At 41.7% G+C, this 26,127-nt stretch overlaps 1 protein-coding gene across 2 annotated transcripts in view; it reads right to left on the reverse strand.

Annotated features, from left to right (window-relative positions):
- Nucleotides 1-25,851, reverse strand: part of epc1 (enhancer of polycomb homolog 1) — a 181,661-nt gene extending 155,810 nt beyond the window's left edge. Inside the window, exon 1 of one of the 2 annotated variants that reach the window (XM_033045425.1) lies at nt 25,620-25,851. The gene's annotated coding sequence lies outside the window, so the exon portion shown is untranslated. Of the gene's footprint in view, nt 1-25,019; nt 25,039-25,619 lie in introns of those variants that run through there. The other variant, XM_033045435.1, reaches the window with a different exon arrangement.
- Between the last annotated feature and the right edge of the window lie 276 nt (nt 25,852-26,127).

The raw sequence follows: 26,127 nt of genomic DNA on the forward strand, positions 1-26,127 counted from the left end.
CCTAAAATGTCTCCCTAGGTTAAGCAGCAATTCATTTCCATTTCTTCCAAGTTAGTGCACTGCATTCATGTTCACATTGGTGTCTTCTCTTACATTGGAGAAACCAAACAGATTGAATGATCGCCTTGTAGAGTACCTGCTTTAAATTCACAGGGACACCCCAGGGCTCCCTGCTGCTTTCTATTTTAATTTTCCATCTCATTCTACTTTGTCCTATCAGTCTGTGGTCTCCTGTACTGTTACAATGAAGTTCAATGCCAACTAGAGGAACAACATTTCATTTTCTGCTTGGACATGCTGCATCCTCAATATTGCTGCATTCAATATTGAATTCTATAACTGCAGATAATTTGATTTATGTCTGTATCAATCCTCTTTCTGTGATATTGGGTCACCCCTCTTTTTCCTTCTCTAGGAGTGGAGTACATGCCCAGCCTGACCTACCATGTACATCTTCCAGATCTACATTTCCTAACTCTTGCATTAATTTGTCTGTATCCTCACTCTCGAACTGCTCGCATTCACTCATAGTTCAGATATCCTAGTTTACAGCTTATCCCCGGGGATCATGCCAGTAACTTACTCATTCACCGCTGCCGTGGCGCTCCGAGCACGGAGCCACTGCATTGTGGCCGGGGAGAGAAGTAGCTCGGGTGGCTGCGAGCGGCTGCTGGGACCTCAGCACATTCTGCCGGTCCGCTCACCTCTGGCAGTGCTCTCCGTCTGAACAGTGAGGGGACCAGCTCAAGAGCAAAGATCATAGAGCGGAGTGGGTCAGCGGGGGATGGATAACATCACAGCGGGCGGTGGAGCTTACTCCTGTGTCAGCGCGAACAAGGGACCAATTGGGGTTACTCGCACTGACACATGGAGTAAGCTCCACCGCCCGCTGTCCTGTTATCCATCGCCCGCTGACCCGCTCGAGCTGGTTGCTGGCATGATCCCCGACCCCCTCCTTCTCAATGCTCCTGCCTACCTGCAACTTTAACCCTGGCCAGACTCCCCCCCCCACACGCTGTGAAAGGCACTCTCCTCCCCCCCAGCGGCGCTGTCGTTTTACATCTGCTTCCCATCAGCTGCTAGCAATGAGGGATAGACTTGGCTATCCCTCAGTACACCAACATCGTTCTTGATGTTGCTGTACTGAGGGATAGCCAAGTCTATCTTTCTTGGCCAACAACCTAACCTTCGGCTTCCGAGATGCAGGTACATTTTCATGCCATATTTTTGGGTAAACAATAGCTTCTTCATTGCCGGGAAATGCGGTATCTTAAAACATATAGCTCAAAGAAATCTACATCCACATTATTTGTACACAAACTCCATTATTTTCTCTTTGTTTCTTAAGATAATGACAATCCATGTTTGAAAAAACCACCAAGAAACTTGCGCATGCGCAGTACGCAGTCCACGCTGCAAAGGCAGAGTTTCAGCTCCCCTTGAAAATGACGGCTTGAAGCAGCATCAATGGCACGCGGGCTGCACAGACCTTCTCGTACTACATGTACTGCGTATGAAAGGCACGGAGAATTATGCCTACCTAAGAGATCGGTCTCTTAAGTAGGCAAAATTCTCCCGTGCCTTTACTATTTATATTTAATAATTATTATTTTATAATTTTAGTCAGGGTAGGCAGTGCCTACCTTGCTTACCATGACGGCACGTGCCTGCCTTATTTGTAAGCAGAAAACAACGATTTGGTTTAAAACATCTGTGCTGGCTTACTGCTGACCCAAACCAAAACTAACTACACTGTTTAATAACAGAATAATGCTTTATTCGCTGGAATGTTCTGGCTTTTCCAAAACACAAAAACAGGCACAAAAGCAATTTTCAAAGTACTGAATGCTTCTACATTTGCACCTGAAACTAATGAAACTTCTTGTCAGCAGATTTTATCAACCAAACAATGGAGGTGAATGTCTTATGGTTGGTTTACTTAGAATGATACAGGGAAATGAAAGTATACACCTTAACTCGAAGATAGTGCATCGTACATAAAATTATATGATATTTCAGGTTTTCTAAAATTCATACGCACCAACTTACCTTAGCCAATATTTTTTTTACATCAATTGTTTTTGTCTAATATCAAATGTAACTACTGAGCAAATTAATTGGTTTTAGAGATATACAAGATGCAGTCAATTAATGCAGTTTCCTGAAAGATGTTTTGAACTAACATAAAATGAATGTAACTGTTGTCTTATTATAATTATCATGTTTTCCAGGACTACAGGATTACTAATTAGTTTTATACTTCTCCTAAAATTTTGATGATACAGTTCTCATAAATTCCACAGGATGAGGCAGGGGTTGATGTTGGTGAAACAATGAGATTCCAGTGTAAATTTGTTGAACTACCGCTGAAGAAACATCGCAAGCTAATCAGTTACATCAAACTGCTGTAGTTTCGCTGAACACCTCCCCTCAGTCTGCTACCTGATCTCCCGGTTGCTAAACACTTTATCTCCCCCCTCCCATTCCCATACTGACCTTTCTGTCCAGGGCCTCCTCCACTGTCAGAGTGAGGCCCAGCGCAAATTTCACTTGGGCAGCTTTCAACCCAGCGATGTGAATATAGACTTTTCTAACTTCAAGTAACTCTTGCTTTCCATCTCTCTCCACCGCTCCCCACCTTAGTTTTCCGACGTATAACTGTCCTCCCTGATTAAATTGTTACCTTTGTTAGCAGTGGCGGACTGGGTCTAAAAATATTGGTTGCCAGGAGACAAAGGGGGCCCACTTCATCAGGGGTCCACTTGATAAAGGGGGCCCACTTGCCATCGGCCAGCTGACACCCTGACCAGTTTGCCACTGTTTGTTAGCTAGGGGTAGTTGACAACGAAGCGTTCAATGATCTATTGTACATTTCCCTTGATTTCCATCCCTTTTGATGTCTCGATTTCATACCTTACCCTTCCATTTCAACGCGTCTCCCTCTCCCCAGATTCTCAGTCTGAAGAAGGTTCGCTAGAGAAGGAGCGGTGCTGGACCTCCTGTTAGGAAATGAGACGGGTCAGGTGGCAGAGGTATGCGTTGGGGAACAGTTCGGGACCAGTGATCACAATATCATTAGTTTCAATATAATTATGGAGAGGGTCAGAACCGGACCTAGGGTTGTGATTTTTGATTGGAGAAAGGCTAACTTTGAGGAGATGCGAAAGGATATAAAAGGAGTAAATTGGGACATTTTGTTTTATGGGAAAGATGTAGAAGAGAAATGGAGTACATTTAAAGGTGAAATTTTAAGAGTACAGAATCTTTATGTCCCTGTTCGGTTGAAAGGAAATAGTAAAAATCGGAAAGAGCCATGGTTTTCAAGGGAAATTGGACACTTGGTTCGGAAAAAGAGGGAGTTCTACAATAATTATAGGCAGCATGGAGTAAATGAGGTGCTTAAGGAGTATAAAGAATGTAAAAAGAATCTTATGAAAGAAATAAGAAAAGCTAAAAGAAGATATGAGGTTGTTTTGGCAAGTAAGGTAAAAGTAAACCCAAAGGGTTTCTACAGCTATATTAATAGCAAAAGGATAACGAGGGATAAAATTGGTCCATTAAAGAGTCAGAGTGGACAGCTATCTGCAGAGCCAAAAGAGATGAGGGAGATATTGAACAATTTCTTTTCTTCGGTATTCACCAAGGAGAAGGATATTGAATTATGTGAGGTAAGGGAAACAAGTAGAGTAGCTATGGAAACTATGAGATTCAAAGAAGAGGAAGTACTGACACTTTTGAGAAATATAAAAGTGGATAAGTCTCCAGGTCCGGACAGGATATTCCCTAGGACATTGAGGGAAGTTAGTGTAGAAATAGCAGGGGCTATGACAGAAATATTTCAAATGTCATTAGAAACGGGAATAGTGCCGGAGGATTGGCGTACTGCGCATGTTGTTGCATTGTTTAAAAAGGGGTCTAAGAGTAAACCTAGCAATTATAGACCTGTTAGTTTGACGTCAGTGGTGGGCAAATTAATTGAAAGGATACTTAGAGATAATATATATAAGCATCTGGATAAACAGGGTCTGATTAGGAACAGTCAACATGGATTTGTGCCTGGAAGGTCATGTTTGACTAATCTTCTTGAATTTTTTGAAGAGGTTACTCGGGAAATTGATGAGGGTAAAGCAGTGGATGTTGTATATATGGACTTCAGTAAGGCCTTTGACAAGGTTCCTCATGGAAGGTTGGTTAAGAAGGTTCAATGGTTGGGTATTAATGGTGGAGTAGCAAGATGGATTCAACAGTGGCTGAATGGGAGATGCCAGAGAGTAATGGTGGATGGTTGTTTGTCAGGTTGGAGGCCAGTGACTAGTGGGGTGCCACAGGGATCTGTGTTGGGTCCACTATTGTTTGTCATGTACATCAATGATCTGGATGATGGTGTGGTAAATTGGATTAGTAAGTATGCAGATGATACTAAGATAGGTGGGGTTGTGGATAATGAAGTAGATTTTCAAAGTCTACAGAGAGATTTATGCCAGTTGGAAGAGTGGACTGAAAGATGGCAGATGGAGTTTAATGCTGATAAGTGTGAGGTGCTACATCTTGGCAGGACAAATCAAAATAGGACGTACATGGTAAATGGTAGGGAATTGAAGAATGCAGGTGAACAGAGGGATCTGGGAATAACTGTGCACAGTTCCCTGAAAGTGGAATCTCATGTAGATAGGGTGGTAAAGAAAGCTTTTGGTGTGCTGGCCTTTATAAATCAGAGCATTGAGTATAGAAGTTGGGATGTAATGTTAAAATTGTACAAGGCATTGGTGAGGCCAATTCTGGAGTATGGGGTACAATTTTGGTCGCCTAATTATAGGAAGGATGTCAACAAAATAGAGAGAGTACAGAGGAGATTTACTAGAATGTTGCCTGGGTTTCAGCAACTAAGTTACAGAGAAAGGTTGAACAAGTTAGGGCTTTATTCTTTGGAGCGCAGAAGGTTAAGGGGGGACTTGATAGAGGTCTTTAAAATGATGAGAGGGATAGACAGAGTTGACGTGGATAAGCTTTTCCCACTGAGAGTAGGGAAGATTCAAACAAGGGGACATGACTTGAGAATTAAGGGACAGAGGTTTAGGGGTAACATGAGGGGGAACTTCTTTACTCAGAGAGTGGTGGCTGTGTGGAATGAGCTTCCAGGGAAGGTGGTGGAGGCAGGTTCGTTTTTATCATTTAAAAATAAATTGGATAGTTATATGGACGGGAAAGGAATGGAGGGTTATGGTCTGAGCGTAGGTATATGGGACTAGGGGAGAATACGTGTTCGGCACGGACTAGAATGGTCGAGATGGCCTGTTTCCGTGCTGTAAATTGTTATATGGTTATATGGTTCTCGACCCTAAACGTCACCCATTCTTTCTATTCAAAGATGCGGTCTGTCCCACTGAGTTACTCCAGCATTTTTGTGTCTATCTTCAGTGTAAACCAGCATCTGCAGTTCCTTCCTGCACATAAGGAGTAACAAGACGGCAATGAAGAACCCGCCACCTTCTCAAGGCAACTGGAGACATATAATAAATTCTACAGATGCAGGTTAGTATGGAGGTACAGATTATCCATTATACGATTCAATGGTGGAACATCTCAAGGGGCAGGATGGGAGCAGGTTTTAAGAGCAAAGGAAGCAACAGGGAACATGCTCCACTCTATTCCTCCAGTACCTGGTTGATGTGGCTCTCAGGTGAGATACTGACCAATGATAACATGCAAGATATTATTAGTTAGTTGCAAAACTGCTGTTGAAGGTCAAACATGATTTGGACTGTGTCTCATTTTAGAAAATCAATACCTAGTACTTGCATGGTTCAAATGTCAGTTATCATTTAGTTAGACCATACATGGAAATCATCCCAATTCTGGTGTCAACCGGCACAGGTTACTTAATTAGTGGAGAAAATGTAAATGCTGATGTGGAATAGTCAGCAAAGGGTTGCACGTCTGACTTCATGGCAAGAGAAGACCATTGCTAAAGCCATGACAATAGTCAGATATTTATCTGAATAATCTCCCAAGCCAAATATTACACATGCAAATAATAAACATATCTCTAGGTGCTAGGTATGACACAGTTGGACCTTCCTACTGGACTCCAGTATTGTTCAGAATCTGTAGCTGGAGTCATAAGTGCTGCTTTTGGCAACCACCAAGGTCAATTAAAGGTCATTTTGGAGTACCATCACAAGGCCTTGAAACCTTGCAATCATTGAACCCTCAAGAGTTATTGAGTGTACAGCACAGAAAATGGGCAATGACGCCCATCACATTGTTACCATATTTTTTGTCAGCTTACAGTGCCCTCCATAATGTTTGGGACAAAGACCTGTCCTTTATGTATTCGCCTCTGTACTCCACTATTTGAGATTTGTATAGAGAAAAAAAAAAAATCACATGTGGTTAAAGTGCACTTTGTCAGATTTTATTAAAGGGTATTTTTATACATTTTGGTTTCACCATGTACAGCTGTGTTTATACATAGTTCCGCCCATTTCAGGTAACCATAACGTTTGGAACGCATGGCTTCACAGGTGTTTGTAATTGCCCAGGTGTGTTTAATTGCCTCCATGCAGGTATAAGAGAGCTCTCAGCACCTGGTCTTACCTCCAGTCTCTCCATCACCTTTGAAAAAAAATATTGCTGTTTATGAACATGAGGACCAAAGTTGTGCCAATGAAAGTCAAAGAAGCCATTATGAGACTGAGAAACAAGAATGAAACTGTTAGAGACATCCGCCAAGCCTCAGTCTTACCAAAATCAACTGTTTGGAACATCATTAAGAAGAGAGCACAGGTGAGCTTACTAATGGCAAAGGGACTGGCAGGCCAAGGAAGACCTCCACAGCTGAAGACAGAAGAATTCTCTCAAGAGTAAAGAAAAATCCCCAAACACCTGTCCGACAGACCAGAAACACTCTTCAGGAGTCAGGTGTGGATTTGTCAATGACCACTGTCCGCAGAAGACTTCATGAACAGAAAAACAGAGGCTACACTGCAAGATGTAAACCACTGGTTAGCCGCAAAAATAGATGGCCAGGCTAATTTGCCAAGTAGTACTTAAAAGAGCAACCACAGTTTTGGAAAAAGATCTTGCGGACAGATGAGACGAAGATTAACTTATATCAGTGATGACAAGAGCAAAGTATGGAGGAGAGAAGGAACTGCCCAAGATCCAAAGCATATCACCTCAGTGAAACACAGTGGTGGAGGTGTTATGGCCTGGGCATGTACGGCTGCTGAAAGTACTGGCTCACTTATGTTCATTCATGATACAACTGTGGTAGTAGCATAAAGAATTCTGAAGTGTATAAACACATCCTATCTGCTCAAGTTTAAAACTCATTGGCCGGTGGTTCATTCTACAGCAAGGCAATGATCACAAACATACAGCTAAAGCAACAAAGGAGTTTTTCAAAGCTAAAAAATGGTAAATTCTTGAGTGGCCAAGTCAATCACCCGATCTGAACCCAATTGAGCATGCCTTTTATATGCTGGAGAGAAAACTGAAGGGGACTAGCCCCCTAAACAAGCATAAGCTAAAGATGGCTGCAATACAGGCCTGGCAGAGCATCACCAGAGAAGACACCCAGCAACTGGTGATGCCCATGAATCGCAGACTTCAAACAGTCATTGCATGCAAAGGAAATGCAACAAAATACTAAACATGACTACCCTCATTTACATGACATTGCTGTGTCCCAAATATTATGGTGCCCTGAACTGGGTGGACTATGTATAAACACTGCTGTAATTTCTACATGGTGAAACCAAAATGTATAAAAATGGCCTTTATTAAAATCTGACAATGTCCACTTTAACCACATGTGATTTTTTCTATTACAAATCTCAAATTGTGGAGTACAGATGCAAATAAATAAATGATGGGTCTTTGTCCCAAAACACTGTCTATCAATCCCATTTGCCCTTCAATGTTTTTCTTATGCAAGTGTCTGTCTAAATGCATCCGAAACATATCAATTGTATCCGATTCCACCACCTCTTCTGGCAGCGTGTCCCAGATATCAACCATTCTCTGCTTAAACAAAAATCTTTTAGAACATATATTCTATACACGGCTCCCACAAATTTTATACCCGTCTATCGGGTTATCCGCCGCCCCCTTCACCACAGGGGCAACTAGTTACGAGGAGAGCTTGTTTTCCCTGGTGTGAATGAGCTGGGAGGTGACTAGACAGAGGTATAAGATTATGAGATCTCTCCCCATAACAACAGTCCTCCAATCCAAGCACCATCTTGGTGAATCCCCCCAGTACTCTCTCCAGCGATAATTACATTCGTCCATAAGTGTGACCACCAGAACGGCACAAATTGCAGCAAGTGTGGCCTGACCAGTGTTTTGCAAAATTGCAATAAAACCTCTCAACTCTTATATTATGTACACCAAAATATGAAAGCAAGCATTTGCCTTCTTCACTATCCTATTGACCGTTTTTGCCATTTTCAGCAAACAATAGATTTGGACCCCTATGTCGTTCAGTTCATCAACATTATTTTGTGCCATTTAATTTACTGTATATGTACAACTCCTAGATGACTTCCCAAAATGATCGCTACATTGTCAGGACTAAATTCCATCTGCCAACATTCCATCCCATTTTCCAACTGATATTTCCTATCGTAGCCGTGAACAAAAGTAACCACTAATTTTCATGTCATCTACAAACTTGCTATTTATTATTTCTAAGTGCACAAACAGCAAAAGGTGCCCACACCATTTGCCATGGGGGTACACCAAATAACCCAAGAGTTCTATTCAGAAAAACATTCTTCCACCATTACCCTCTGCCATCAAGCACAAAGTCAATTTTGGATCTAATTAAGGTAGACACAAAATGCTGGAGTAACTCAGCGGGTGAGGCAGCATCTCTGGAGAGAAGGAATGGGTGACATTTTGGGTCGAGACCCTTCTTCAGATAGATCAGACGGATTTGGATCTAATTAGCCAGCTGGCCTTGGTTCCCGTGTACCTCAATGTTCTGGACCAGCCTAACTTGGAGGATCTTTGTCAAATGCCTTGATAAAGTTCATATAGACAACATCTCCTGACCTTCCTTCTTCAATCTCCTCTGTTATCTTTACAAAAAAGTAATGATAAATGTTTTTACATCTTTTGACAAATTGAGTTACTGGCCAATAGATCCAAAAGCTGCACTGCAACAATCCTCCAGAAAAATTACTTGGAATTACCCGTTGACTCAAAAGGGTAGGTTGCTCTATCAGTCAACCCCCCAAATGCCAAAATTAAGGTAAAGATTTTGCTTAAGCATAATATTTGACAGAATATTTCTAAAAAAGGAACAGGTCTCACAGACAGTTTTTGCTATGTATGTGATCCCTACCACTCTGATTCCTGTTGAATGACTGATAAAAAACAAGCTCCCTTGCCTACGCCATTAACTAGCAGCACAAAATGGTTCAATGGTACCATCGTAGCTATCTTCGTGGTTCAAAAAATACACAAGAATAATCGCATCATTGCATAATAATACTGAGGAGCACAATTAGGCCATTCAGGCCATCAAATCTGCTCCGCCATTTGATTATGGGGATTGATGTATTTTTCCCTCTCAACCCCATTCTCCTGCCTTCTCCTTGACGCCCTTACAAATCAAGAACCCATCAATCTTTGTTTTGAAAATACCCAATGCGTTGGTCTCCACAGCTGGCTGTGGAAATGAATTCCACAGATTCACCACCCTCTGGCTAAAAGAAATTCTTCCTCATCTCCATTCTAAGTGTCTGACCTTTTATTCGGGCCCCATAGCAGAAGCGTCCACGTCACGGTGCTGGGAACTGGAAGTATCCCGAGCTAATTATGTTGCCACCATCATCTATTGCAACAAGTGATGGCTTCCACCGATTGTCGCCGGAAGCTTGCGGTAGATGGACACAAAATAATTATTTTTTTATTCTGAGGCTGTGCCATCTGGTCCTAGACTTTCCCACTACTGGAATGATCCTCTCTACATCCACTTCACCTAGGCCTACCTTCAGCAACACAACAGAAAGCAGATGCTAGAATCCTGAGGGGGGGAAACAATTGCTGGATAAACTCAGTGGGAAATAGACAGATGGCATTTGGGTCAAGATCATGCTCCAGGCAGAATGAAGTCGAGGGTAGGAAGCTGGTAGGGAGGGGGTGGAGCTGTTAAGTGGTGAATACAGGTCAGGCGAGGTTGTTTGCAAACGAGTCTGGTGGAGGACAAAAGAATGAAGGAAGTCATCACTTCTCCCACCCTTCTGCACCCCACCCTCTGCCCAAAATGTACATATTTTCTCTCGATATTAACACAAGGTCAACCAATATAAAGTCTCAATGCCTTATTTATTTCAAGCACAGCAGTCTGGAGAAAGAGAAAAATATTAGCATTGCAAAATAAAGTGGCTCAGCAATGATTTAAACTCGCAAGTCCTCAAAGAACGAATTTTCACTCTGCAATGCTTATCTCCTATTGACTGCTTTAAGAGCCTAGGAGCAGGAAACATGTCCGAGCCCAGCCAGGAAATGATTTATGGCATACAGGATTTTTGTAAAGATGAAGGAGAAATTTGTATTCTGTTTTATATGCAGCAGACAAGAAAGCATAACCAAAGGAAACAGAGAGCTCCATTATTAATTGCTATGAGAGGTAAAATGGAAGTCTTGAAATAAAAAAAAAAAAATCAGAAAATTCAAAACAATATCCTCAATCACCGTAAGATTTCAGTTTACCATTTTAAAAAGTTATAAATATGTCGGAATTTCACTTCCATTTCATCTTCCAATTATTTACCATCTCTCATTCTTTTATTTAACAAAATGCCAAATGTACTATAAACAAAATGGATTCAAGTGCTGATACAACATCCACCACATCATCTGCTATTTTTTTCTGAGAAACACAAGAAAGATTGCACAAATGACTTGGAGTGAGGAATTAGAAAAAGAAAAACTCACATTTCTTTACCACACATGTGGAAGTTTTAAGATTATAGCTGACAGCTTTACAGTCACAATTACTTCTTTAGTTTATACATGTTCTGAACAACAACACTGGGAGTTGAAGCACTATTGTAACTGTAAGAATCAGCTGATAATTTTCTCCCCACAAGATCTATGTAACAATCTGTATGTGTGCGATGTCACAGGAATTTCCTTATGACATTCACAAAGAAGCATAATTACCAAGTCAGTGATGTGGAATTATTTTTTTTGCGCCATGCAATATCCTTTTATTCAAAATCGTCAACATTCAGTTTGTGTGCATATAACTACAGTTCTTGCTTTTGTTAGATTCTGATATTCTGGTGGTAGATATCAGAAAGACCTTGGGCATCCGATGATAATGGGGGCAGATGCATACATGTGTAAGATGAAACCGCAGATGCTGGTTTAAAGTGAAGATAGACACAAAAAGCTGGAGTAACTCAGCGGGGAAGGCAGCATCTCTGGAGAGAAGGAATGGGTGACGTTTCGGGTCGACACCCTTCACTTACATGAAGGATTGTAGAGCGGGAGGAGATGAAGCACCTAAATGTTACTCTGATCTAGTCTTCAGTTGGTCAGCAAATAAACTTTCCCTTTTTGGTGGAAAATCGCTATAAATAATCAATAGTCCATTAATTCAAGAATGTAGTTTAGTTTAGTTTGGGCAGCACAGTGGCAAAGCGATAGATTTACTGCCTTTACAGCGCCAGAAACCCTGGTTCGATCCTGACTATAGGTGCTGTATCTCTAAACTAAATTAAATATAGGTTCAGTTACTTGTAACTGTATCAGATTCAGACAGAAAAAGCTGGAGTAACTCAGCGGGTCAGGCAACATCTATGCAGAAAAGGATTATGACAAGCAGGTCCCAATGTACTTGCATTATGTAGCACTATTTGACAACCCTTTGCTCTTACAATACGGGTGGTGGGGGAAATGTAAACTAGCATAGACCCATCAGACAGCATAAAAAGCTGCCCTGAATCCATGCTGCCATAAACCTCCCTTACACTTAATGCTAAAGTAGAAGATGTTTTTTTTTTTTAATAGTCATAAAATTTGTTCCTGGCATGTTAAACAAAATCACATGGTGGCTCATTACACTGCTCCATTGCATTTATTCTTCTGAATAGCAGATCATTACTTTTTTTCAATTAATGGAACTCAATATTTTATTTTAAAGGCTCGGGAAGGCAAGGAAGAAATACTTTCATTTTTTCCCATTTCAAACTTTTCTTTATTTTGTATTCTGACAATTGGTCCTAACAACAGAGTGCCGTTTTCACATCAGACAACTATTATCATGCTTGATAATTCACAGGAAATTAATTTTTAATTTTTAAATCAGCTATGAAATTAATTATGCGTTCATCACAGGTTTAAAAGTACCGCAAAACAACAGTGATCAGAAGATGGTGTTTACAGTGTTTCAAGAATGGCCAACCATCTTGAAGAGTGAAGTCATTGTCACTGATGTGGACTACATTGTCATTTTCAGCACCTGCTAAATTATTAGCAATAACACAATAGCCAATTATAATCTTTCACCCCTATCTTTCTACCGTCCTTCAAAAATACCATCTCAATTTTTCAGTTGAATTTCCTTTATTCTATTGAGTTGTTCAAAAGATTAATATGCACTTAAATGCTCATGGGCCTGCTGTGCATTTCCAGAATTTTCTGTTTTGTTTCATATTCTCAATGGGCTATGTTTATATGAAAATGTGTGGATATCTGTTAAGTTCTATCCAGACATTGCAAATAACATGCAAGGCTATCAGAGGGCTAATTTTCAAAAGATGTAGGCACCGTTGGAAAGGACACCATTTATTGTTTCTCCGATAGTTGCTCAAGAAGGTGGTGGTGAGGCACTTTCTTGAACTAATGTTATGTTCCTTGTGAAGTTATTCCCCAGCTGTTGTTGGATTGCGAGTTCTGGGCTCTAGACACTATGATGAAGCAACAGTAACATATTTTTAATATCAAAGAGATGTGCAACTTGAAAGAACAACTTTCAGATGGTGATGTTCCCACCTGCTGCCTTTACCCATCTTCCATGTGGAATTGGCCTTGATAAGGAACTGCGGTATATTTTGTAATTCATGCACACTCATTGTGGAGGGTGTGTCAGTCAGGCAGGCTGCTTTGCCCTGGATGGCATAGCATTCTTGTGCATCATTGAAGAAGTTGCACGCATCACAGAAAATGGAGGATATTTCATCATGCTCCTAACATGCCCTGTGGATGGTTGGAAGGCTATGGGGAAATTAGTTGAGCCACTCACTTCAGACTCTGACCACCTCTTGTTGCTATAGTATTTTTAACTGGCTTAAAAAATATTTTTCTTAACTCTAGTTTACCTTCTGGTCAATGGTGACCACATTTTCCCCTCCACCACCATCTAAGATGGTGCTGAGTTAGGAATTGGTGCTGGTAATGTAGGCAACATACCAAAGGTCTTACTAACTTAATCAAGCCTTTTGAGAAGGTGGCGAAGGTGAGTGATGAGGGTAGGGTGCTGGATGTTGACTTCATGGCATTCAATAAAGTCCAGCATGTTAGGCTGATTCAGAAGATTAAGATACACAGGATTCATGGTGTATGCATTTGGAACTGATAGAGATATGGTGGAAGGACTATATTCAGGCAGCAGGTCTGTGACCAATGGAGTTCCACAGCAATCTGTGCTGTAACCGCTGCTGTTTGTTATCTATATTACTAAAAGTCTGATCTTGACCACTTCCTGTTGTTCTGTATATTGATTTTAGAAGAATCGCTGACACTTACAGCTGTGATTTTTGGCCATCTTACTCAGAGTCCCCCTCCGCTGCACAGGACAAGAGGATTCTTCCCATCGATGAAAAATAAAAGAGTTATTAGTGTTTTAAAAATGTTGAGATTCTCTCTCTTGAAGACCATGCCCCTTCCAGAGGCACTATAAAACCCAGAAGTCTACTAAACTGTGAGTAGTTTTACTGACCTGTCAGTGCCCTTAATGTGGTTTGAAAATATAGTTTGGAAATGCTAAAGCTGTGTTGCCTTTGGTTTGGAAATGCCAAAGCTGCGTTGCCTTTGGTTTGGAAATGCTAAAGCTGCATTGCCTTTGGTTTGGAAATGCTAAAGCTGTGTTGCCGAATTAAAGTTGCCTTGCCAAATTAAAGTTGCCTTGCCAAATTAAAGTTGCCTTGCCTTCTATATAATTAAAAGTCTCATCTTGACCACTTCCTGTTTGCGCTTTATATTGATTTTAGAAAACACTCGACCTCATACATCTGATTTTTGGCCATCTTACTCAGAGTTCCCCTCCGCTCATCAGGTGCCGAGGATTTTTCCCATCGATGAAAAATAAGAGTTATTAGTGTTTAAAAAATGTTGAGATCCTCTCTCCTGTCAGCCACGCCATGAAGGCCACATCCCTTCTGGTGGGAGGGGGGGGGGGGGGGAAGGGACTATAAAACACAGAAGTGTGGGGGTGGCTCAGTTTCTGCAAGATGGAGGAGGTAGAGGTCACGACTCGCAGACTTGCACCCTGCTTGAAATGGTATGAAACTGCACTTGAATTTGGTGGCCTTGCACCCTGCTTGAAGTGGTATGAAACTGCACTTGCATTTGGTGGCCTTGCATCCTGCTTCAAGTGATCAGAAACTGCACTTGAATTTGGTGGCCTTGCACCCTGCTTGAAATGGAATTTCAAGGAATAGCCGCAAGTCAACTGCCAGCCCACCAGCCGTGAGTGAGTGAGCTGCCAGCACAACAGGCTTGAGTGACTGAGCCGCCAGCCCAAGAATCCATTCAACCCACAATGTCCATACTAGCCCTCTGGAAACCAGTCCCTTCAGTCAACAACACCCATACTAGAGCTCCAGAGCCCCCCCCCCCCCCCACTGGCCACCAATATTGGAATTGGTGGAGAGGTGGAATATTGCGTTGGGGGACCAGTCCTCCGGTGTGATGCGGGTCCCACTTAGTCTAGTATATATACCCTTAACGGCATTGATTACAGAGGGATTTTTGGTCCAAGTCCATAACACCCTGAAAATACAGCAGCCAGGATTTTGGCACTGGGCCTGGTTCTGATGCACAGTGGGGTAGGGAGAGGTCAGGCAGAGTCATTGTGAAGGGAAACTCAATAGTTAGGTGGATAGAAGGGAGATTCTGTGGCAGCAAACAGGACTGCAGGATGGTCTGTCACTGGCAAGCAGCCAGAAGTTGTTGTGCACATTGATACTATTGACATAGTGTTGTGCACATTGGTACAATTGACATAGGTGGGAAAAGGGATGAGGTTCTGTGGAATGAATATAGGGAGTTAGTCAAAGGGTTAAAATGTTGGACTTTCAGGGTGGTAATCCTTGGATTACCCCCAGTGTCATGTGTTAGTGTGGGTAGTAATAGGAGAATAGGACAATCCAATATGTCACTGAGGAGGTGGTGAAGGGGACAGCGATTCAGATTTTTGGACCATTATCTCTTCTGGGGCAGCTGTGATCTGTACACGAGGGACATGTTGCACCTGAACTACAGGGGCAGCAACATCCTTGCAAGGAGTTTTGTGAGTAGAGTGGTATGGTGTCGCCGTGGCAGAGTTGCAGCCTTACTGCGCCAGAGATCCGGGTTCAATCCAGACTACGGTGATGTCTGTACAGAGTTTGTCAGGCAAAATGGGGAGCGATTTGAGAAGGCGGGTGGCAAATACAAAATTAACTGTTAAATTTGAATGCACACAGTATACGGAACAAAGTTAGAAATTGGTAGGTTCACCATTTGGGTATCACGGAGATGTGGTTGAAAGAGGATCGGGCCTGGGAACTGAACATCCCAAGGATACACATCTTATTGAAAGGACAGACAGGTGGGTAGAGGGGAGTGGTGGCTCTGCTCTTAATGAATGAAATTCAATCCGTAGCAAGGGATGACATAGGATCAGAAGATGTAGAATCCTTGTGCGTAGAGTTAAGAAACTGCAAGGGTACAAAGACCCTGATGGGAATTACATGCAGGCTTTCGAGCTGTAGCCAGGATATAGGGTACAAATTGCATCATGAGATACAATCGGCATGTAAGAAAGGCAATGTTACAGTGGTCATAGGGGATCACAATATGAAGGTAGACTGGGAAAATCATGTTGGTACTGGATCGTAACAGGAGGAATTTGTAGAGTGCCTACAAGATGGCTTCTTAGAGCAGCTTGTGATCGAGCCTACTAGAGAGAGGGCAATTCTGGATTTGGAGTTGTGTAACAAACCGGATTTGATTAGAGGTAGTAAGCATATGATAAAATTCAAACTGCAGTTTGAGAGGGAGAAGATGAAATCAGATGTGTTGGTATTAATATTGAGTAAAGGCAACTACCCGGGCATGAGTGAGGAGCTGGCTAAAGTTGATTGGAAAGGGACCCTAGCAGGAATGACCGTGGAGCAGCAACCGTGGAGTGAATTACTCCCGGAAAGCCAGGGGGTTTCCGGGAGTAATTCAGAAGATGCAGGATCTTTTCATGCTAAAGAGGAAGATGAATTCTAATGGGAGAATGAGGTGGCCATGGCTAACAAAGGAAGTCAAAGACAGCATAAAAGTAAAAGAGCATTCATATAATATTATCAAGATTAGCAGGAAGCTTGAGGATTGGGAAGCTTTTAAAAACCAACAGAAGGCAACTAAAAAAGCAATAGGAAGGGAAAAGATGAAATATGATGGTAAGCTATTCAATAATATTAAAGAGGATACAAAATCTTTCTTCACATATGTAAAGAGTAAAAGAGAGGCAAGAATGGACATTGGACCGCTGGAAAATGACGATGGAGTAGTGGTAATGGGGTATAAAATGACGGATGAATTGAATACGTTTTTGCATCAGTCTCCACAGTGGAAGACACCAGAATTTCAAGAGAGTCAGGGGACCGAAGTAAGTGGAGCTGCTATTACTAAGGGGAAAGTGCTTGAAGCTGAAATGTCTGAAGGTGGATAAGTCAACTGCAACAGATGGACTTCACCCCAGGATTCTGAAAGATGTGGCTTTAGAGATTGTGGAGGCATTAGTAGTGATCTTTCAGGAATCACTAGTGTCAGGAGTGGTCCCAGTGGACTGGAAAATTGCAAGTGTTACTCCACTGTTCAGGAAGGGAGTGAGGCAAATGAGGGGAAGCTATAGGCAGGTTAGCCCGACTTCAGCGGTTGGTAAGATTTTTTTTTTTTTTTTTTTTTGGTAAGGTAAGATTTTAGCGTCCATTATTTCAGATGAGGTTTCCAAGTACTTAGAAGAGCATGGTAAAGTAGACCAGTGTCAGCATGGTTTTGTGAAGAGGAGATCTTGCCTGACAAATCTGTTGGAAGTAAATAGCATGATGGACAAAGCAGTCAATGGATGCTGTATACTTGGATTTTCAGAAGGCCTTTGATAAGTGCCACACATACGGCTGCTAAACAAGATTGGAACCCATAGTACTGGAGGGAAGACATTAGCATGAATAGAAGATTGGCTGAGTGGAAGGTGGCAAAAAGAGTAGGAACAAGGGGGCTTTTTCTGGTTGGCTGCCAGTGACTAGCAGTGTTTCGCAGTGGTCGGTGTTGGGTCCGCTACTTTTCATGTGGTATATTAATAATTTGGATGATGGAATTGATGGCTGTGGGCAATTTTGTGGATGATATGAAGATAGATGGTTGTGTAGAGGAAGTAGGGAGCCTGCAGAAGGACTTGGGACAGGTTGGGAGAGTGAACAAAGTAGTGACAGATGGAATACAGCGTAGCATAGTATGAAATTGCGCACTTTGGTAGTAGGAATAAAGGCGTAGATTATTTTTTAAATGGGGAGTGCATTCAGAAATTGGAGATGCAAAGGGATTTGGGAGTGCTGGTGCAATATTCCCCAAAGTTAAATTTGAATTTTTAGTAAGGAAGGCAAATGCAATGTTGGCATTTATTTTGCGAGGACTGGAATATAAAATTATGAGAGGCATAGATAGAGTAGACAGTCAGAATATTTTTCCCAGGATGGAAAATAAAATACTAGAGGGCACAGCTATAAGATGAGAGGGGTAAAGTTTAAAGTTCATATCAAGAGGATTTCAGTACAAGAGTAGAGAGGTTCTTCTGCAGTTGTATAGGGCTCTGGTAAGACCACATCTGAAGTATTGCGTACAGTTTTGGTCTCCTAATTTGAGGAAGGACATCCTTGTGATTGAGGCAGTGCAGCGTAGGTTCACGAGATTGATCCCTGGGATGGCGGTACTGTCATACGTGGAAAGATTGAAAAGACTAGGCTTGTATTCACTGGAGTTTAGAAGGATAAGGGGACATCTTATAGAAACATAAAATGATAAAAGGACTGGACAAGCTAGATGCAGGAAAAATGTTCCCAGGCGAGTCCAGAACCAGGGGCCACAGTCTTAGAATAAAGGGGAGGCCATTTAAGACGGAGGTGAGAAAAAGCTTTATCACCCAGAGAGTTGTGAATTTGATGAATTCCCTGCCACAGAGGGCAAATCACTGGATGGATTTAAGAGAGAGCTAGATAGAGCTCATGGGGCTGGTGGAGTCAAGGGATATGGGGAGAAGGCAGGCACAGGTTATTGATAGGGGACAATCAGCCATGATCACAATGAATGGCGGTGCTGACTCGAAGGGCCGAATGGCCTCCTCCTGCACTTATTTTCTATGTTTCTATGTAAAGAAGGTGTGCAGAGCAAGTTTGTATTTTCCCCCCCACAGAGGGCGATGACTGTCTGGAACATACAGCCAGGAGTGGTGGGCAAAGCACATGCATTAGTGGCATTTTTAAGACTTTGGGGTAGACTTATGGATATGTTGGAATGGAGGGATATGGGTAGATACCTGATGGTCCAGAGATTGTGGGCTGAAGCACATGCACTGGTGCTGGATTCTTCTATGTTCTATGTTCAAGAGAGTAATACATCAGGAGTTGGAAAAATGTTACAAATATTAAGGAAGTGCTAACAAGGCTCTTGGATAATAAAATGGGTTTGTGCAGAGTCGACAGCTTTATGAGTGGGGAAATCCTGTTTGACACATCTGTAAGAATTTTTGAGTTTGAAATTGGTAGGATAAGGGGTAGATCAATGAATGTGATATATTTAAAAAAAAATTAGGGTCTTAAATAAGATACCACTGAAAAGGTTATTAGATAAAATTAGAGCACATGATAATATACTGGTGTGGATTGAGGATTGACCAATGGACAGAAAGCAATATACAGGGATAAATAGGTAATTTTTGAGTTGTGAGTATGGAATTCTCTGCCTCAGAGGGTGGCGGAGGCCGGTTCTCTGGATACTTTCAAGAGAGCTAGATAGGGCTCTTAAAGATAGCGGAGTCAGGGGATATGGGGAGAAGGCAGGAACGGGATACTGATTGGGGATGATCAGCCATGATCACATTAAATGGCAGTGCTGGCTCGAAGGGCCAAATGGCCTACTCCTGCACCTATTGTCTATTTTCAGGTTGGAAGGCCATGACCAATGAAATGGTGTAGGTATTGGTTTATTGGTGTCATGTGTACTGAGGTACAGTGAAAAACATTTTGCATGTTATCTGATCAACTAATAACATATAGGAGTACAATCTAATCAGACACAAGGACAGCAAGTGATGCAATGAGAAAAAATAACTAGACTGCAGCATAAAGTGTGACAGCTACAGAGGTAGAGCAGATAAAAAGTGCAAAGACAACATCATGGTAGGTTGGGGGATCGGATCTGAAAGATCTGTTTGATAACTGTGGCGAATAAGCTGTTCCTGAAACTGATGGTACGTGCTTACAAGCTTTTGTATCTACTGCCTAAGGGGAGAAGTGCGAATGAATGGAATGTGAGCAACCTTGATTGTGTTAGCTGCTTCCCCGACGCAGTGTGAAGTGTAGATTAAGTCAATGGGGTGGGGAAGTTGGCTTTGCACAATGGACTAGACGGCATCCATTGCTCTCTGCAGAAGAGTTGGTCTTGGACAGAAGTTACCAAACCAAGTTTTGATGCATCCCTATAGGATGCTTTCTATGGTGCATCTGAAGAAATTGTCAAGTCATTGGACAATTTCCTTTGTGTTCTGGGAAAGTCGAGGCTGTGCTTTTTTGGGCCTTAGGTTCTGTGGTTGGACCAGGATCGCTTTGAAATGTCATCCATTTTCTCCAGAGATGCTGCCTGACCCAGTGAGTTACTCCAGCATTTTAGGTCTATCAATAGGGATTAGTGTTGGTGCTCCAGCTGTTCACATTTCGATATCAGTGAAATGGACAAAGGGAGTTGAGTTTAATGTATCCAATTTGCTGTGGCAAGCGGAAGACCATTTTGGAAAAATGAAAATTCATCCACATTGACAGAAGCAAAATACAAAGAGAGTTTATTTTTGTAAGTGGTGAGAGATTGAAAAATGTTGATGTTTAGAATGTCCTGGGTGTCCTTCTACCCAAATTATTTAAATTAATCTGCAGATATGGCAAACAAGAAGCACATTTGGAAAGTGGTGAATTCATTGGACAAAGTCAGCATGGATTTATGAAAGGTAAATCATATCTGACGAATCTTATAGAATTTTTCGAGGCTGTAACTAGTAGAGTGGATAAGGGAGAACTAGTTATATCTGGACTTTCAGAAGGCTTTCGACAAGGTCCCACATAAGAGATTAGCATGCGAACATAAAGCACACAGTATTGGGGGTTCAGTATTGATGTGCATAGAGAACTGGCTGGCAGACAGGAAGCAAAGAGTAGGAGTAAATGGGTCCTTTTCAGAATGGCAGGCAGTGACTAGTGGGGTACCGCAAGGCTCAGTGCTTGGACCCCAGCTATTTACAATATATATTCATGATCTGGATTAGGGAATTGAATGCAACATCTCCAAGTTTGCGGATGACACGAAGCTGGGGGACAGTGTTAGCTGTGAGGAGGATGCTAGGAGGCTGCAAGGTGACTTGGATAGGTTGGGTGAGTGGGCAAATGCATGGCAGATGCAGTATAATGTGGATAAATGTGAGGTTATCCACTTTGGTGGCAAAAACAGGAAAGTAGATTATTATCTGAATGGTGGCCGATTAGGAAAAGGGGAGGCAACGAGACCTGGGTGTCATGGTACACCAGTCATTGAAAGTAGGCATGCAGGTGCAGCAGGCAGTGAAGAAAGTGAATGGTATGTTAACATTCATAGCAAAAGGATTTGAGTATAGGAGCAGGGAGGTTCTACTGCAGTTGTACAGGGTCTTGGTGAGACCACACCTGGAGTATTGCGTACAGTTTTGGTCTCCTAATCTGAGGAAATACATTTTTGCCATAGAAAAGATTCTTGCCACAGAAAAGATTCACCAGACTGATTCCTGGGATGTCAGGACTTTCATATGAAGAAAGACTGGATAGACTCGGCTTGTACTCGCTAGAATTTAGAAGATTGAGGGGGGATCTTATAGAAACTTACAAAATTCTTGAGGGGTTGGACAGGCTAGATGCAGGAAGATTATTCCCGATGTTGGGGAAGTCCAGAAGGGGTCAGCAAGGTTTAAGGATAAGGGGGAAGTCTTTTAGGACCGAGATGAGAAAATCATTTTTTACACAGAGAGTGGTGAATCTGTGGAATTCTCTGCCACAGAAGGTAGTTGAGGCCAGTTCATTGGCTATATTTAAGAGGGAGTTAGATGTGGCACTTGTGGCTAAAGGGATCAGGGGGTATAGAGAGAAGGCAGGTACAGGATACTGAGTTGGATGATCAGACATGAACATATTGAATGGCGGTACAGGCTCGAAGGGCCGATTGGCCTACTCCTGCACCTATTTTCTATGTTTCTATCAGCTCTGTGTTGGAAGGTTCAGAGACTAGTCTCAGCTGAATAAAGAATCGATTTCAACAGCTACAAGTGTTTGAGTCAAGTTGACTTTAGATTGACAAAAGAACTCAGTTATTTTCTATGTTCTATGTTTTCTATGTTGTATGTTGTCCATTATTATAAGAGGCTTTGAGAACAAGAACCAATTTGATTGCAGTTACATAGGGCTTTGGTGAGACACCATCTTTATATAGGTCGGATCATCTTTTCCAAGAAAGATGCACTTTGATAGAGAGCAACAAAGGTTCCCCAAATGATTGAATCCTTTGATGCAGAACTTGTAGTACGAGGAAAGATAAAGCTGACTGCAATTATATTTCTGAGTTTAGATGAAGGAGAGTTGATTTCATTGAAACATTAAACATTCTAAATTGGCTTGAGAGGGTAAATGTGGTGATGTTAAATCGCCTAGGCAGGATGCAGCAAATCAGAGGCCATGGTCTAAAAATTCAAGGGTTACCCAATCAAATTGGAAATGGGAAGAAATGTATTCACTACAAGAGGATAATTCATCTTTAGACTTCTCTACTCATGGTGGTGTGGAAGCTCTATCCAATATATTCAACGTAGATTGATTTTTTTAAAACTATTAACACAAGTCAAGGGATATGTGACAAGCACTGGAAATTGCAGCAAGGTAAAAGATCAGCCATGATCTTATTGACTTGAAGAGTACTCATATGGAGCCAAATGATTTATGTGATTTTTAAATGATCTGTATTGGTAGGTTCTGTTATGTGAAATCAAAACAGCCATCTTAAAATTAGACCTAGGCATTTCAAGAAGAAAAAAAATCAGGAATTACCTTTTTTTTTCACGTGGAAAAATCTAGAAATCTAGAACATTCCCACATCCCAAGTTTATAAATATTTGTACAATGGAGCTTTCAAAACAGACAGTTTGCAGGGCTTTAAAAACAAAAAAAACAATGTAATGATTCCACCTTTGCTGCAATGAAGTTAAGGTGCAGATTACAGTTAGTCTGATCACATTGCATGGAACAGCATTAAGAAGTTGAATGTTTCACACGTTTGGCTATGAAATCAGATGGAGCTGAAGAGTGTACACCAAGGAAATATATATTAATTTTTAATATTACATTGACCGGGTATACTGTACATTGGAAATATTTACATTTTCCCTTTAAAAAACAAAACCAGTGGTTTCATGCTAAATGTAATTATAGTCTGCAAGTTGCATAGTTAACCAAAACTAGACGGAACAGTAAATATTGGCTCACCCCTCCAATTATAAATGACATACAAATCCGATAAACAAATGGACCCAGAGTCTCCAAGGACAGAGAGGTTGTGAATGCAGTCGTTCCTGTGTCCACATGCAGATATCTATGGTTAGATGTTTATCACTTATCTGGTTAGATGGTCTGAATGGATTCCCTAAATGCATATCTTCCTCCTCTCCCCTCCCACCTACCCATCAAAGATGATTGAAAGTGCCAGAAATATGCTTTGTGACTGCACCATGTTAACAGTGAGTCGGAGACAACCTAATTTGCAGCAGTCAACTGATTAGTTCTGGATGGTTCTAAAGCAAATCTGAATTTAATCTTGAATAAAGACGCATATCAGCCATTGGCATTCAATGATAATCATGAATAATTTACTCTTGGATAACAAAAGATTCAATTGATTTGCACCTATACAAATACAATCAAATATTTCTGATATTGTTTTGCTCCATTGAATTTTCATGATGAAATTGGTCCTGGTAATTTTAGAGAAAAATAAATATTTATTCTCTCTGCAGCGGTGGTGCAGGATCAAGTCACACCAAGTTGCTCTGACACATTCCTGATACGTAGCTTTGATATAATTCAACTAGTCACTAGTCATGTTGAATACAGAAGACAGCAAATATGTCTGTGCATAATCACTGCTCTTGCAAGTGTGGCACAACAATGGCCTCAGCCACCCTGCACGATTCTGCACTGGTGTTGCTGGAGGACGGTTCCAGAGTACAGAACTCTGGATGATATTTTCACAACGTGGCAAGATTTTTTTTTAAAGCAATGTGGGTCTTTCTTTTCGCGAAACACGTCTGTCTCCTGTCATCTACTGTAGATACAATTCACCTTTTTATTCCACCTCCTCAAAGCTGCACTTTTAAAATCATTCCGTATGAAACAATTCAAACAAAAGGCAGAAGAGAAAAAAAAAATCAACCTCCAGCAAGCGTTTAAAACAAAACACACCAACAAAATATACGTCGTTAGAAAATTCATGCAGCCATTTATTTTGATCATTTAACGCCGCCGTCACTTTTCACATAACAAAAAAAACTTGGGGGGGGAAAATGGCACCTGATTTCTGCAGCGATACATCGCCCAGATCGCCAGTAACATTACACTCGGTATATATCTAAATCTAAATCTCAAACTCAACGAGGTTGCAATAAGTTACAAAGAATTGTGTGAAGATTCGCAGGAGGAGTTCCTGCGGGGGGAGGAGGAGGGATTCTCAATAAAATGAAAGTGGTGTCGTTTGATACAATTTATCAAATCTCCGCCCCTTGTAAAAAGCAGCAGAATCAGCCAGTATGTGTTTAAGCTGGGGGCCCCCTCCAAGGATGAGCGCAAGATATTCCTCTTTTTTCCTATATCGAGGTGAATACTCATGGCAGTGCGAAGTGTGGGTGCTTCTACGATTCTAAGTCTCTACCCCTTGCACAATAAAACAATATCTTCTGATTCCTCCCTTTCAGTCCCACTCGCTTCTCCCTCTCTCTCCCCTTTCAATTTGGTCAAATCGACATTAGATTCAAAGTCTCTCCCCCACTTCCCCTCCCCTCCCCACCCCCCAATTAAGGGTAAAACAGCGCCGCCACCAACAACAGTCAGTGCAAACAATCCAAGCGTCGTTGAATCTCCCATCGTGTGCAAAATAAAAATAAATAAAAAGCCAGAATATGCCTGAAAATACGCGCAACTTTTACATGTGTTAATATCTAATTAAACCGACCAAACTCTTAAGCCCACCCCCACAAAAAGTGTATGATTGGGGGTGGGGGTGGAAAGGAAAGAGACATCTTTTCAGAACTGGCCCCAATGGCGCGGAACATACAACATGAATTTGCAAAAGAGAGCAGCAGCAGCGACCATTAGTCCAGCCGTAACTTAATATAAAGCGAGTTAATATGTCAATTTCCCATCCCTCCTCTCCCCAGCCAAACGCAGCCAACAATATCTCAGCAGTCCTACCCATTATTAAAGAGTTACAGTGTGTCCGGTGGCAACGCAGATCAGATTTGTCATTCACCGTCTTGGAAATGGGGATGGGAAATAATCAGTCACATATTCTCTTGAGCATTTTTTTCCTTTTTTGTTGGAAAAAAAATCCGCTTATCGTACACATTTTGATTCTGCCTCGTTTTGTCTGCTATCCCTATCTGAAGAATGGGCTGGGGAGGGGTAAAAAGTCCCAACTCGATCCAATAAAGTTATTTTAGAAACTATCGATATTTTTTTCTCCGGTATCACGGTTTGGTATAAAGATTATAATTTTTTTTTTTTTTTAAGAAAGCTGTATTTCCTCCCCTTCTCTTAAATTAAAAAAAAAGCTTACAATTATCTATCTTTCGCCACGACTGACGCGACAGCATGGGCGGAATCGAGACCAAAGCAAAGGGAATAATACTCTCGTCATCTTCCCCATGCTGTTAATGTATATCCTTTCTTCACCCCACCATGCCCCCAAGAAATTTGTTTAAGTTGCATTACAAAATATAATAGCTTCAAATCTATGAATTGAAATAGGGCGAGATTATATATATATAGATTTTTTTTTAAAGAAATACTCACCAATCTGCACCCAGGGAGGATGTTGACAAGCCCTGTCCGAGACGATTGTCAGAAGATAGGCTGTTACTTGCGCGTTATAAACGACAGATGCGATATTTCCAATCTGTTTTACAATATCAAACAGCCACTAGCCACCGGATCGCTGTTTGCAAACGTTGTTCGTTGCTCTTCCCACCTGGCACCAGAGCTTTCTGTACAGGAGGGAAGGAGGTAGGTGGTGGAGGAGGGAGGGGGTGGGTGGGTGGTAAGAGGTTGGGAGGGAGGGACGGAGGGGGTGGCTGGATGGGTCGGTCGGTGGTGGGGGAATCAGCCGTGTGGTATCACCGAGATTAAAACACACAACCACAGAAGACTTCTTGGGGTTAACAACTTTGCAATGGCTAACAGGCGCATAGTGATTGGGCGGCGAGTGTCACCAATCACCTGTAGCGAGCTCATGGTCGATGAGCTCACTTTTCAATGGCAGAAGTTGAGGTTTAAAACAAAATAAAATGGGTAAATACTCCCG

The sequence above is a fragment of the Amblyraja radiata genome, chromosome 2, assembly GCF_010909765.2.
Source record: "Amblyraja radiata isolate CabotCenter1 chromosome 2, sAmbRad1.1.pri, whole genome shotgun sequence".
Taxonomy (NCBI): Eukaryota; Metazoa; Chordata; class Chondrichthyes; order Rajiformes; family Rajidae; genus Amblyraja; species Amblyraja radiata.